The sequence below is a fragment of the Pseudophryne corroboree genome, chromosome 1 (genome assembly GCF_028390025.1).
Source record: "Pseudophryne corroboree isolate aPseCor3 chromosome 1, aPseCor3.hap2, whole genome shotgun sequence".
Taxonomy (NCBI): Eukaryota; Metazoa; Chordata; class Amphibia; order Anura; family Myobatrachidae; genus Pseudophryne; species Pseudophryne corroboree.
In genome coordinates, this window is record NC_086444.1 from 972,248,709 (window position 1) to 972,261,342 (window position 12,634).

A 12,634-nucleotide genomic window follows, 5' to 3' on the forward strand; every position below is an offset into this window, starting at 1 on the left:
GAGTCCCAGTGGTTGGAATCCTGATGGTCAAAATACCGACTCCGGAATCCCGACTGCCAGAATGCCGGCAATGCCGCCACAGCTATTCCCAATCCTGGGTGTCCACGACACCCATGGAGTAGGAATAAAACCTGTGGCGAGTGAAGCGACCCACTGAGCCTGCAACATGGTGAGCGTAGCGAGTCTGCAAGGGTCTTCGCTCCGCTCGCCCCCCTGCTGGCATTCTGACGGTTGGGATTCCGGCGTCAGTATTTTGACTGTCGGGATTACGACCGCCAGCATCCTGTACCCAACCCATATGTATGTGTATATGAGTACAGAGAGCAGAAGATCCATCTGATAGATTTTGTGTCTCACATTCTAAAGCAAACATATCTAATTAGGGGCCAGATTTTAAGAAAAGTGAACACTTTGGAGTCAGCAACCCCTGACAGATCGTACAGCACATTACACTTTAAGTAGACACAAGCCCAACATATTTTGGGGGTGCCTGTTGTCCTGATCTTTCTCTCCAGATATGTATTTAAAACGATAAGGAGTTCCCAGCCAGACCACATCACAGAGCCTCCCTCCCCCGACCTTCAGCAACCCATCACCCCAATTGTCTGCAGCCACTGGCAAACCCCCCTACCTCCAGTTCATCTGCTACCGTTACAACATACCACCTCCCCCCTCCCGCACCATCAGCTGTCGTTTCCACAACCCCCATTGCTCCGCTGGCTGCCGCTACTACAAGCACTCTCCTCCTAGGTACAGTACCTTTTTTTTATGGTCTTTACTGATTTTTGGCTCTCCAAACTTCCATTGAAAGTATAGGAAAAGGGGCGTGGCCACTGTAACAGTGCACTGTGAGGAGACTGAGTGGTGGGACCCTGGGACCTGGTTAGGGGGGTAGACAAAACCACTAGTGGGCTTTTATCTAAAGAAGGCTTAATGTGTGGCGCACTCTTCTATGTTTTTGTTTCGTGAATAAATCAAAACTTAACTTTTATTAATATAATATAAAATAGGTTTTTCAATAGGCAATTGGTTGTCAGTCTGGAAAAAAGAAGAATTAATGAAAGATATAAAATATTTTTTATTTCTGGCAAAACCTATGCATGGGTATACGGGTAGAGCAATTAAATGCTTGCATTAAACAAAAGTGAAAAATCTAAAAATAATTTCTACACAGGTTTTAATTATCAAATGTATGAGATCCTGTCATAACTGGATTGTGATCTCAGAAAGAACCTGTTTGAAGCTGCTCCCTGCAGAGCGTTATTACTGCACACCCCCTTAGTGGCGTTTATAGTAACCACTGTGTTTAATAATAACCACTTTGTTACTACCTGCAATGTATCACACGTTGAAACAGTGGGACCATTCTCAGAGGCACAGAGAAACATGTACATCCAATTCAGCACATATTTAACAGTATTGTTATTAAGAGGGGATGTTCCCTGTAACAAAGTATATAGCTTGAAACCCTGTCACAGAGCACAATTCTCACAGGCATAAAATATATAATTTCAAAGTCCGTACATAGGTAGTATCATCTTATAACCAATCAGGTCTACTTTAATACCTATTAATGCCTGTTAGTGCCTGTTACATATTTACTTATTAAATTGTCTAGAAACCTCTCATCTCAATTGCAGCTCTGTTGCTAATAATAACAGGGGTCAGTACATACATATATACTGTAATGGGACACCAATGTGATCAAGCCAACGTGAAACGTACTGTACGTCATCAGAAGCCCAGACGTACACTGTCTCCGGGTGCGCGGAATTCACACCCGACCCAGCGTCTGGGTTCTCAAGCGGCTCCCTGCACAGCGCTGTGGATCTCATAGCGGCATTGACACTGCAGCCACCCCAGACTCTGGCAGGTACTCAGAGTGGCTCTCTCATTTCTGGGACACCGCTCACCACCTCTGCAATGTGTACCCATAACAGGGGAGGGAGTGAGTGATCTCCGGGACATCAGAAGCTGCTCGCACTTCGGGGTATATTCAATTGATGTCGAATTCCTGAATTTGTTGAAAAACGGGGCTTTTTCGACCAAAAAAACATGTCGAATTGGATTCGACAATTCAATACGGTACTTTTCGACAAAAAAACTGTTGTTTCAGTTTTGACTTTTTGCTATTTGACAATTTCATGTCTGTAATGTTAAAATGCGGCTTTTCAACAAAAGTATATTCAATTGAAGAATGTTGATTCGACAACAGTGCTTTTCGACAGTCATTTCATCAATTTCATTGCGCCTCCTTTTTCTGTCGTGAGCTGATAAGAAATTTTAATAACGTATTTTTTGGTGCTTTTTTGATTGCTAATAGCATATCTATTTATATTTGAAGGGATTATCTACTTGGTTTGTCTATTTATGACCCACAAGTATTATTGAATCGATTTTTTAAAAGAATATTTTTTTCTTCACTCTGCTGAGAGAAATGTACTCATGATTCCACAGTTTTACCCAGGATACACTTCTCCAAAGTCACTCCACTCTCCTCACTCCCGTTTTTGAGACTTCAGCGAGAGGAGCCATTACAGTCAGCTCTCTTGTGGAATCGTTTTTTTAGGACAATCCCTGCGTTTTACAACATATATATCCTATTTTTTTACTGACTACAATAATGGAGCCTTTTTCTGACCAGATTGTGATGTTCATGCTGGCTGCAAGTATGGAAGAAGTACAGGCTGATGAACATCAGGATCAATGTAAGCAAATGTCTGCATTGGGTGAGTCAGTAGTGCATGTTTAATTTCCACATCCACGCCAGTATCGCACTAGGCGTGAACTGGAGGATCTCTCCGAGTTCGAGGTGCTTCAAAATTATCGCTTATCGACTCGCGAAATATATTCACTGTACGATCTGTTGGAGGCCGACCTGGATCCTCGGACACGGACCAATCGCGCAGTCAGCGGTTTCCAGAAACTGCTGGCTACGTTACATTTTTTGGCGTCAGGCACATTCCAGCCTACTTTGTCTCAAACATGCGGTTTTTCACAGCCGACACTGTTGCGCTGTATAACCCAAGTCATTAGGGCTTTCCGCAAATTGACGACACAGTTCATCAGATTTACAGATACGGTCAGCGGATGGCGTGAGATCAAATTAGGCTTTTTCACTGAACACAAATTTCCCAATGTTCTGGGCGCGATTGACTGTACCCACGTGCACATCAGGCCGCCACGGAATTCAGAAGAATGTTTTCAGAACCGAAAACGCTTCCATTCCATGAATATACAGACGGTCTGTGATGCAAATATGAAATTTACAAATCTTTTTGTGGGATTTTCTGGGTCATCTCACGACTCCTTCATCCTAAGCCAGTCATCGCTGTTTGAGGATTTTGAGACCGGACAAATGCCGAGTGGCTGGCTGTTAGGTAATTATTATTTTTTTTAACATTACCCACCATTTTTCTTTTTCCCATAGGCGATGCGGGTTATCCCAACAAATCTTGGCTAATCCTGTCGGTGAAGCTGAAGAACGGTACCAAGAGACACACATTGCATCATCGGGAGTAATTGAGCGTGCCTTCAGTGTACTTAAAAGCCAGTTTAGATGTTTAGACACTTCCGGTGGTGCTCTTTTGTACTCATCGGCGAAGGTTTGCGGCATGGTAAATGCATGTTGTATTTTACACAACATATATGTGTCGCAAACCGTTTGCCGGTGACTCTTCGTCGCAGGGCTTGCCGCCGTGGGAACCATTCTTCTTCTCCACTGGTGGGTATGGACGAAGGAGATGAATCTCGAAGGACACTTATCGACACGTTTTTTTCCACAGCCTGTGAGTATACTTGTAATATTTGTATTTTCATGTAAACTGAGATTGTCATATTCTAAAAAAAAATGTTTATTTATGTATTACAGAGTTGGCCACTTGACGTCCAGTTTACGTCCTGTTGACGGCCCTTCTCATGAACATTTACGTTCCGTTGACGTCCTGTTATCCCCAGTTGTTTCCTGTTGTTCGGTTGCCGCAGTTATTGTGCAAGTTTACCCCTCTCTACCATGGACGTCCTACTTGTGATGTGGACCTGAACCACCACCATGTTACAGAGTCACCCTCAGATGAGATGTATTGCCCAAAACTCCATCTTGTCTGAGTAACCTGTGTGTATGCGCAGTGTTGCTGGGACATCTTGTTCTTTCCCAGGGTGGAGGAAACGCTCTCAAATTGCCTGGTACTTAATCCTTTTTCACTTCCACAGGTCTTACGAAGTAGCCTTCCCAAAGTACTGTACACAGCGTGGATGTGAAGTGACACGACAGTACCCCAGCTGTACCATGGACATCCTACTTGTGATGTGAACCTGAACCTCCGCCATGTAGCAGAGACACCACTCAGGTGAGATGTATTGCCCAAAACTCCCTCTTGTCCAAGTAACCCAGGAATGTTCAAACTGCGGCCCTCCTGCATTTGCAAAATTACATCTCTAATCATGCCCTGACACAGCAATGCTTACGCTGTGTCAGGGCATGCTGGGATGTGTAGTTTCTCAACCGCTGGAGGATTGCATTTGGGACAAAGGCCGTTGTAACCTGTTTGTTTGCAATGTTGCTGGTACCTGTTCTTTTCCACGAAGGATGACACTATTACAAATACCTGGAACCTCATACTATTCTCTTCCATAGGTCTTGCGGAGTAGCCTTCCTAAAGTGCTGTACCCAGCGTGGATGTGAAGTGACATGACAGTACCCCAGCTGTACCATGGACGTCCTACTTGTGATGTGGACCTGAACTTCCACCATGTAGCAGAGACACAACTTAAGTGAGATGTATTGCCCAAAACTCCCTCTTTTCCAAGTAACCCAGGCATGTCCAAACTGCGGCCCTCCTGCATTTGCCAAACTGCATCTCAAATCATGCCCTGACACAGCAATGCTTACGCTGTGTCAGGACATGCTGGGATGTGTAGTTTCTCAACCGCTGAAGGATTGCATTTGGGACAAAGGCCGATGTAACCTGTTTGTTTGCAATGTTGCTGGTACCTGTTTGTTTTCTCGAATGATGACACTATTACAAATGCCTTGAACCTCATACTATTCTCTTCCACAGGTCTTACGAAGTAGCCTTCCTAAAGTGCTATACCCAGCGTGGATGTGAAGTGACATGACAGTACCCCAGCTGTACCATGGATGGCCTACTTGTGATGTGGACCTGGCCCTCCGCCCTGTAACAGATACCCCCCTCAGGTGAGATGTATTGCCCAAAACTCCCTCTTGTCCGAGTAACCCAGGCATGTCCAAACTGCGGCCCTCCTGCATTTGCCAAACTGCATCTCAAATCATGCCCTGACACAGCAATGCTTACGCTGTGTCAGGACATGCTGGGCTGTGTAGTTTCTCAACCGCTGGAGGATTGCATTTGGGACAAAGGCCGATGTAACCTGTTTGTTTGCAATGTTGCTGGTACCTGTTCTTTTCCATGATGGAAGACACTATTCCAAATACCTTGAACTTAATACTATTTCTCTTCCACAGGTCTTACGAAGTAGCCCTCACAAAGTTAAAAGTACCCTCTCTGGATGTGAAGTGACACTACAGTCCCCACCTTCAACCATGGACAGCCTAGCACAAGACCTTCAATAACACCGCATCTCTGAAATGCCTGATTTTACATTTTATTAATAATTTAAAAAAAAACACAAAACTTCTAAATTTAAAAATTTATTGAAGAAAATGACACTTGAATTTTATTTTGTAAGAAAAAATAAATTGAAATAAAACAAAAAAGAAGTGTTTGTTCTTCTTTATACATTCCTTTTTCTTGTGTAGATATCTGTTAAAAAAAGAAATTCCATATTAAGTAAAGGCACTTGCCGTGCTGGTATAGATGTTGCGGCCGGTGTTGGTGGTGGAGGCATCTGGTGAGTGGGGTACATCCCTGTATATCCTTGGTACAGCTGTGACTGTCCATACCAGGATTGTGGTGGAGCAAGGGCAGGAGGCGTCAGTGTGGCTTGTGGTGGTTGACCAGCATGTTGATGAGCTGGTTCTGGGAGTTTTTCGTAGATCATCTGTAGTGTTGTTGTGATGATCTGGTGGCTGTCTGCGGCATGTTGCTGACTCTCCGACATGTTCTGAATGCTGTGTGACTGGCATGTAGTGTTATCCACCAGCCGATTGATGGATGTGACCAGAACGTGAAGGATGTCCATAGTTTGCCTGTGATCTTCCTGCCTGGTCTTTTGTGTTTCTGCCGTGCTGTCGGCAAGAGCCTTCTGCATGTCAACCATACTGGTTGCCTTCTTCTCCATTGTCTTCTCAATGGCCTCCAGTCCGGTATTAATGACAACCGTATAATTATCCTGGCAGGCACTCATCTCTGCTGCCAGGGTGTTTACCCTCTGAATATTTGAGGGATCCTGCCCTTGCTGAATGTCTGCCACCAATTGCATTTGTGCAGCTGAAAATAAAATTAGAAATTAGAATACACATTCATACATATGTTTGAAGGTTAACAATTTGTTATATAATTACTCACACAGGGATGTAGAAACAGCGGGCTGCTGCACTTCCACCTCGTCGTCCGACTCATCCTATAAGAGATCCGGCCTGAAGTAGGGACCAATCCCTGACGCCAATCCGCTGCTGGTCCGTGGCACCTCTGTTTGCAAAAGAAAAAACACAAAAATAAAGTTAATAAACTATACAAAAATGGTGACCCCCCCACCCAAAACAAATATATTAACCTTCTCCATCCTGTGGTGCCGCTACTCCAGGAGCTACACTTGTCCTCAATTCTGGAGACTTTTTTTGGGTATGGCTGGATGCGTCTGCACGGCTGTCATCAAACCCTAGAAAAGTCTCATTGGTTAACCCTGTCGACTCAAACAGTTCAGGTGATGGGTCCACAAGGGTACTGTCTTCTTGAGTCTCTTGTGTCACAGTCCCTGAGCTCCTGGAGAGATCACGAGCTGGTGATGCCCTGCGCGCAGGTGATGTAGTTTAGCGCCCAGGTGGGGGTGTGGGCGCTGACGGTGTTTGGTGCGCAGGTGACATTCTGCGCACTGATTTCTGGTGTGCAGGTGATGGGCTGCGCGCTGACTAAGTTTGGTGCGCATGTGACTTTCTGCGCGCTGATATCAGGTGCATAGGTGATGGTCTGCGTGCTGACGATGTCTGGCACGCAGGTGATTTTCTGCGTGCTGATGATGCCTGGCGCGCAGGTGATGGTCCGCGCGCTGGCAATTTCCGGTGCGCAGGTGATGGTCTACACACTGGTGTTGTCCTGCATGCAGGTGATGTCCTCTGGGCAGGCGTATCTAGGGGAAAGAACAAACACATTAGCAAATAAAAACAAAAATGTTTAGTACAGCTCATCTGAATGTATTCTTACCATCACGCCTCCTTTTGGACTGCTTTTCTCCCACCGTCTTCCGTCTTCTGGGCGGTTCTCCCTCCACGGGAAAGCCAGCAGGAGGGGTGGAGTCCACACCTCCGCAAACTCCTTGGACCATGACAGGGTTCATGCGCCTTTTTATAACTTCCTCCCAGGGAAGCCACTTCAAATGGAAAGCCGGACCACCTCCGGTAGCTGTCTCATGTCGGCGCTGAATCCTCATCTTTTTCTTGGTCTGTCTACGGCAATCACTGTACCGCTTCATGCAGTTTCTGGTGCTCCAGCGGTTTCCAGATACTGCAGTAACTTGTCTCGCTATGGCATCCCAGATGCTTCTCTTCGTCTTTGCTGCTGTGGTCTGAGCCCTTGGTCCATACAGAACGTCGTAGGACCAGTCGACACCATCCACTAGGGCACAGTTTTCTGCCTCGGTGTATCTGGGTCCACGTGGATTCTTCCATCCTGTGTCTTCACCAGAGGCTTCCTCCTCCGACTGATCCTCTGGCTGGCTTCTTGCCTTTTAGGGATAAAAAACATGCGATTAATACTAACACAATGATCTGTATGTCCCTGGGAGTGTGTCAGTATCCCTGGCAGTGCGCAAAGATACCTGTAGGTGTGCCTGGCAGTGTGCAAACTAGCCCATGGGTGTGTCAAGTTGGATGCTATTGTGTCTGCAGGTGTTGTCAGTAATTACCTGTCTAGGCCTGTTCTTTTTCTTTCTCCTTTCCGTTTGGTCCCTTGATGACCACGGCTGATCGCTGGATGCCTGTTCGGTCATCTCCTCCTCCTGGGTCAGCTCCCACTCCTCGTTGCTATCCAGCGATAATTCTTCTGAGAGGTGGGGGAAGGGGAGGATCGTGGCGTTGGTCGCTGGACATCCCTGGTGTAAAAAGAAAAAGTATTTTTACAAATGTACCCCAAAAATATGTACCCCACATTACATAATTACATGCAACCCCACATGTCATGCTGCTGGGACCGCAGTGCCCAAACAGGGCCAAACACACATTAGCACATAAAAAAAACATGAAAAACCACGGCCAAACTGGCAAAAAGCAAGTAAATGTGCCAGCAGCATGACATGTTGGGGTGCAGCAGTGCTGAAGCATGACCAAACTGCAAAAAAAACCATGAAAAAACTACCAAAAAGCTATTAGAGACACCCCAACATTACATGCTGCTGGGACCCCAGTGCTCAAGCAGGACCAAACACACATATATATAAAAATAAAAAATTGAAAATTGAAAACCCTCACCCAAACAAGCCAAAAAACCAGTAAAGGCATCCCTGCACCCCAACATGCCATGCTGGTAGTACACCAGTGTTAAAGCATGACCCAAAAAACATGTTTTGCAAATACAATGGCACCATATGTACACCTCATGGCACCAAAAAATGATGAAAACCCTCACCCAAACAAGCCAAAAAGCCAGTAAATGCATCCCTGCACCCCAACATGTCATGCTGGCAGTACACCAATGTTAAAGCATGACACAAAAAACATTTTCTGCAAATAAAAAAAATGTGAAAAACTAACCCCAAACACAAAACTCCAAAAAAATACATGCAGCAATACAAACAGGGCCTATATACACACACCTGTACACATATATATACTCAAAACACCCCAAAACAACGGCACATGTACACCTCATGGCACCCCCCACCACCACCCAAACATTACATACTGCACTCATACCTCATCCAAAAAAGTAGCCAAGCACTCAGAACAACACCCGTACACTACACAAACACCTACATGCAACGCCAGACCACATGTGGTACTTACCTACAAATGTAGAAATCGCTCCAAAAACTACTCTCCTCCAGGGTAACAGGTCTTCTGTCCATCCTGGATTAAAGTCTGCTGGGTGTACAAACGATACCACATCAAAAATAACCAATTTGATCGCTCTGCAGCACCTCCACTCCATTCTCCAGGTTCACAAAATGGCTGCTGAGCACGCAGCAAACAAGCCCTATATAGGACTCCAAACGGCGGGAAGTCGAATACAGGCCGCCCACTATTCGACAATTGGTCCATTTTTTGACAGGGGGAGTATCAAATCCGTTATTAATTGAATATGTCGAATTCATGGTCACGGGTGGAGGGTTTCGCCTGTCGAATAGTGTCGAATCCAAAAACTGACGAATTCACGCCGGAATTCGACTTCAATTGAATATACCCCTTCATCTTTCTTTCTGCTCCAGCATTGGCGATTTCCCTACACTCATTGTTCCCATTCACTGCCTCACAGCACATGGGACAAAAGTTGAAGGGGGAATCAGCCCTTAAACACCGGAGCATCTTTCAATACCTATCAGAAGAGAGACTATTATTTTCATCTAACAACATTAATGATTATCAGAAACTATTACTCTCTCCTTAACCCCATTACTTTATCTGGTGTTACTATCCTGCAACAGGTGCTGGAAGCACGAGATGGTGCTTCCCCCCCATTTTGGGGTTAATTGCATACAGCCATTTTCACTATTCGTTCACTGGGGGTAATTCCAAGTTGATCGCAGCAGGAAATTTTTTAGCAGTTGGGCAAAACCATGTGCACTGCAGGGAAGACAGATATAACATTTGCAGAGAGAGTTAGATTTGGGTGGGTTATTTTGTTTCTGTGCAGGGTAAATACTGGCTGCTTTATTTTTACACTGCAATTTAGATTGCAGATTGAACACACCACACCCAAATCTAACTCTCTCTGCACATATTAAATCTGCCTCCCCTGCACTGCACATGGTTTTGCCCAACTGCTAAAAAAATTCCTGCTGCGATCAACTCGGAATTACCCCCATGGTTTTGCCCAATTGCTAACAAACTTGCTGCTGCGATCAACTCAGAATTACCCCCGCTATTCGTTGTTTACTGACTGACTTATATAAGCATCAGTTTCCAATTAATCTCTGTTGGCAAACAAAATTGCTAACGTGTGTCAGGACAACTTAGGCATAAAAACTTGAACAGGCATCTAATCAGGCTTGATTGGTTTGAAGACTCTATAATATATGTACTGACCCCTGTTTTTAGCAACAGAGCTGCATTTGAGATGAGAGGTTTCTAGACAAATGAATAAGCAAGAAATGTAACAGGCACTAACAGGCATTAATAGGCATTAAAGTAGACCTGATTGGTTATAAGATGATACTACCTATGTACGGACTTTGAAATTATATATGTTATGCCTGTGAGAATTGTGCACTGTGACAGGGTTTCAAGCTATATACTTTGTTACAGGAAACATCCCCTCTCAATAACAATATTGTTAAATATGTGTTGAATTGGATGTACATGTTTTTCTGTGCCTCTGAGAATGGTCCCACTGTTTCAACGTGTGATACATTGCAGGTAGTAACAAAGTGGTTATTATTAAACACAGTGGTTACTATAAACGCCCGCTAAGGGGGTGTGCAGGGAGCGGTTTTAAACAGGTTCTTTCTGAGATCACAATCCAGTTATGACAGGATCTCATACATTTGATAATTAAAACCTGTGTAGAAATTCTTTTTATATTTTTCACTTTTGCTTAGTTCAATCATTTAATTGTTCTACCCGTATACCCATGCATAGGTAGTGCCGGAAATAAAAAAAATATTTTATATCTTTCATTAATTTTTCCTTTATCCAGGCTGACAACCAATTGCCTTATGTCACGCCTATTGAAAACCTATTTTAAATAAAATTAATAAAAGTTACGTTTTGAGTTATTCACGAAACAAAAACATAAAAGAGTGCACCAGACATTAAGATTCTTTAGATAAAATCCCACCAGTGGTTTTGTCTAACCCCCTAACCAGTTACTGCAATTTGCTTAATAGTCACCTCCAACCAAATTATTCTTCGTTATTAACACCTCAGGAATACTTCTTTTTATCGGTTGGTTCATACATAGAAATTCGTAATTTTATCATTTGAACCTGTGCATAGTCCCTCAGACTTAATGTCAACCCTGTAAATGGCCCCTGGGACCTGCCAGGCCCTAAGCAACCGCTTTGGTTACCTTGCGGTAAATACTGGTTCCACCTCTAGCTCACTGAGGGCAACAGCCTTGGAAAGACCTGTTTGACAGACATCTGCATCCTGCTATGTGGCTGCTGCTTGAGAGGAACAGATTCAACAGAAGACATCACCAATAGGTAAGTTAGGAATGGAGATGAGAGGGGTGGTTATACTGTATGCAATATATGGTGGTCATTAATGTGGTCTGTAGTATATGGTGGTCTATAATGCTGTGTGCAGTCTAAATCATCACTAATGCTGACTGTATTATATGGTGTCACTAATGCTGTATGTAGTACATGGTGTGCACTAATATCTACTGGCATTGAACGGGGAACATGTGCTGTTATGAGTCTTTGCCCCCATTGACAGAAAGGCAAGCTTCACCCCTGATTTTGTGGTCTGGAGGTGGCATGTCTCCTTAAAATTTGGTGTTGATAAGTTTTACGGTCTTATAGATAAATTGTTTATTAACTTAATTTTCAAGAAAAACGAAAAAATATCTTAGCATTACTACTTTAAATCAGTTAGATGTAACATATGAAACAACAGCCTGGATTTCTAATAAGGATAAGTCATGGTAACCAATAATTTGGAATTGTAGTAGGAAGGAGACAAATTTAGATGGAATTGAATTACAAGTCTCTGCTTTGTAAGATTTGGCAAAAATAAAGGCATGTAACTGTGATTACAGTATATGGTGATTAACAATCAGGTCACTGCCAAATTAGCAACTAGTAACTGTTGCTCACAAAAATAAAACAGTGTTTCCAGGATTTCTATAAATCTTTATAAATCTTACAGCTAATTTAAGGGGACTCTTTATTGTTAACTTTTTTCATGTTATAATCTAAATTATTATTATTATTTATTTATTAACAGTTTCTTATATAGCGCAGCATATTCCATTGCGCTTTACAATTATGAATGAACAAGAATGAATATAAAATAATAATGTTATAAAACCTTATCTGGTTTCTGCTTCTATGTACAGTACTATAAAAGATTTGTCGTTCTTTGGTTTAACTCTTTAAAGTCTTCTGTCAGCACAGAAGTAATGGTATATGTGAAATGGTATTGCATTATTTATTCGGGCAGTATGAATGGTGTAATGGTTAGCATTACTGCCTCACAGCACTGTGGTCATGGCTTCAACTGTGTGGAGTTTGTATATTCTCCCCATACTTGCGTGGGTTTCCACCGGGTGCTCCGGTTTCCTCCCACAATCCAAAAATATACTTGTAGGTTAATTGGATCCCAACAAAATTAACCCTA

At 43.5% G+C, this 12,634-nt stretch overlaps 1 long non-coding RNA gene across 3 annotated transcripts in view; it reads left to right on the forward strand.

Annotated features, from left to right (window-relative positions):
* Positions 1-12,634, forward strand: part of LOC134979925 (uncharacterized) — a 130,596-nt gene that overhangs the window by 62,995 nt on the left and 54,967 nt on the right. The window lies entirely within an intron of this gene.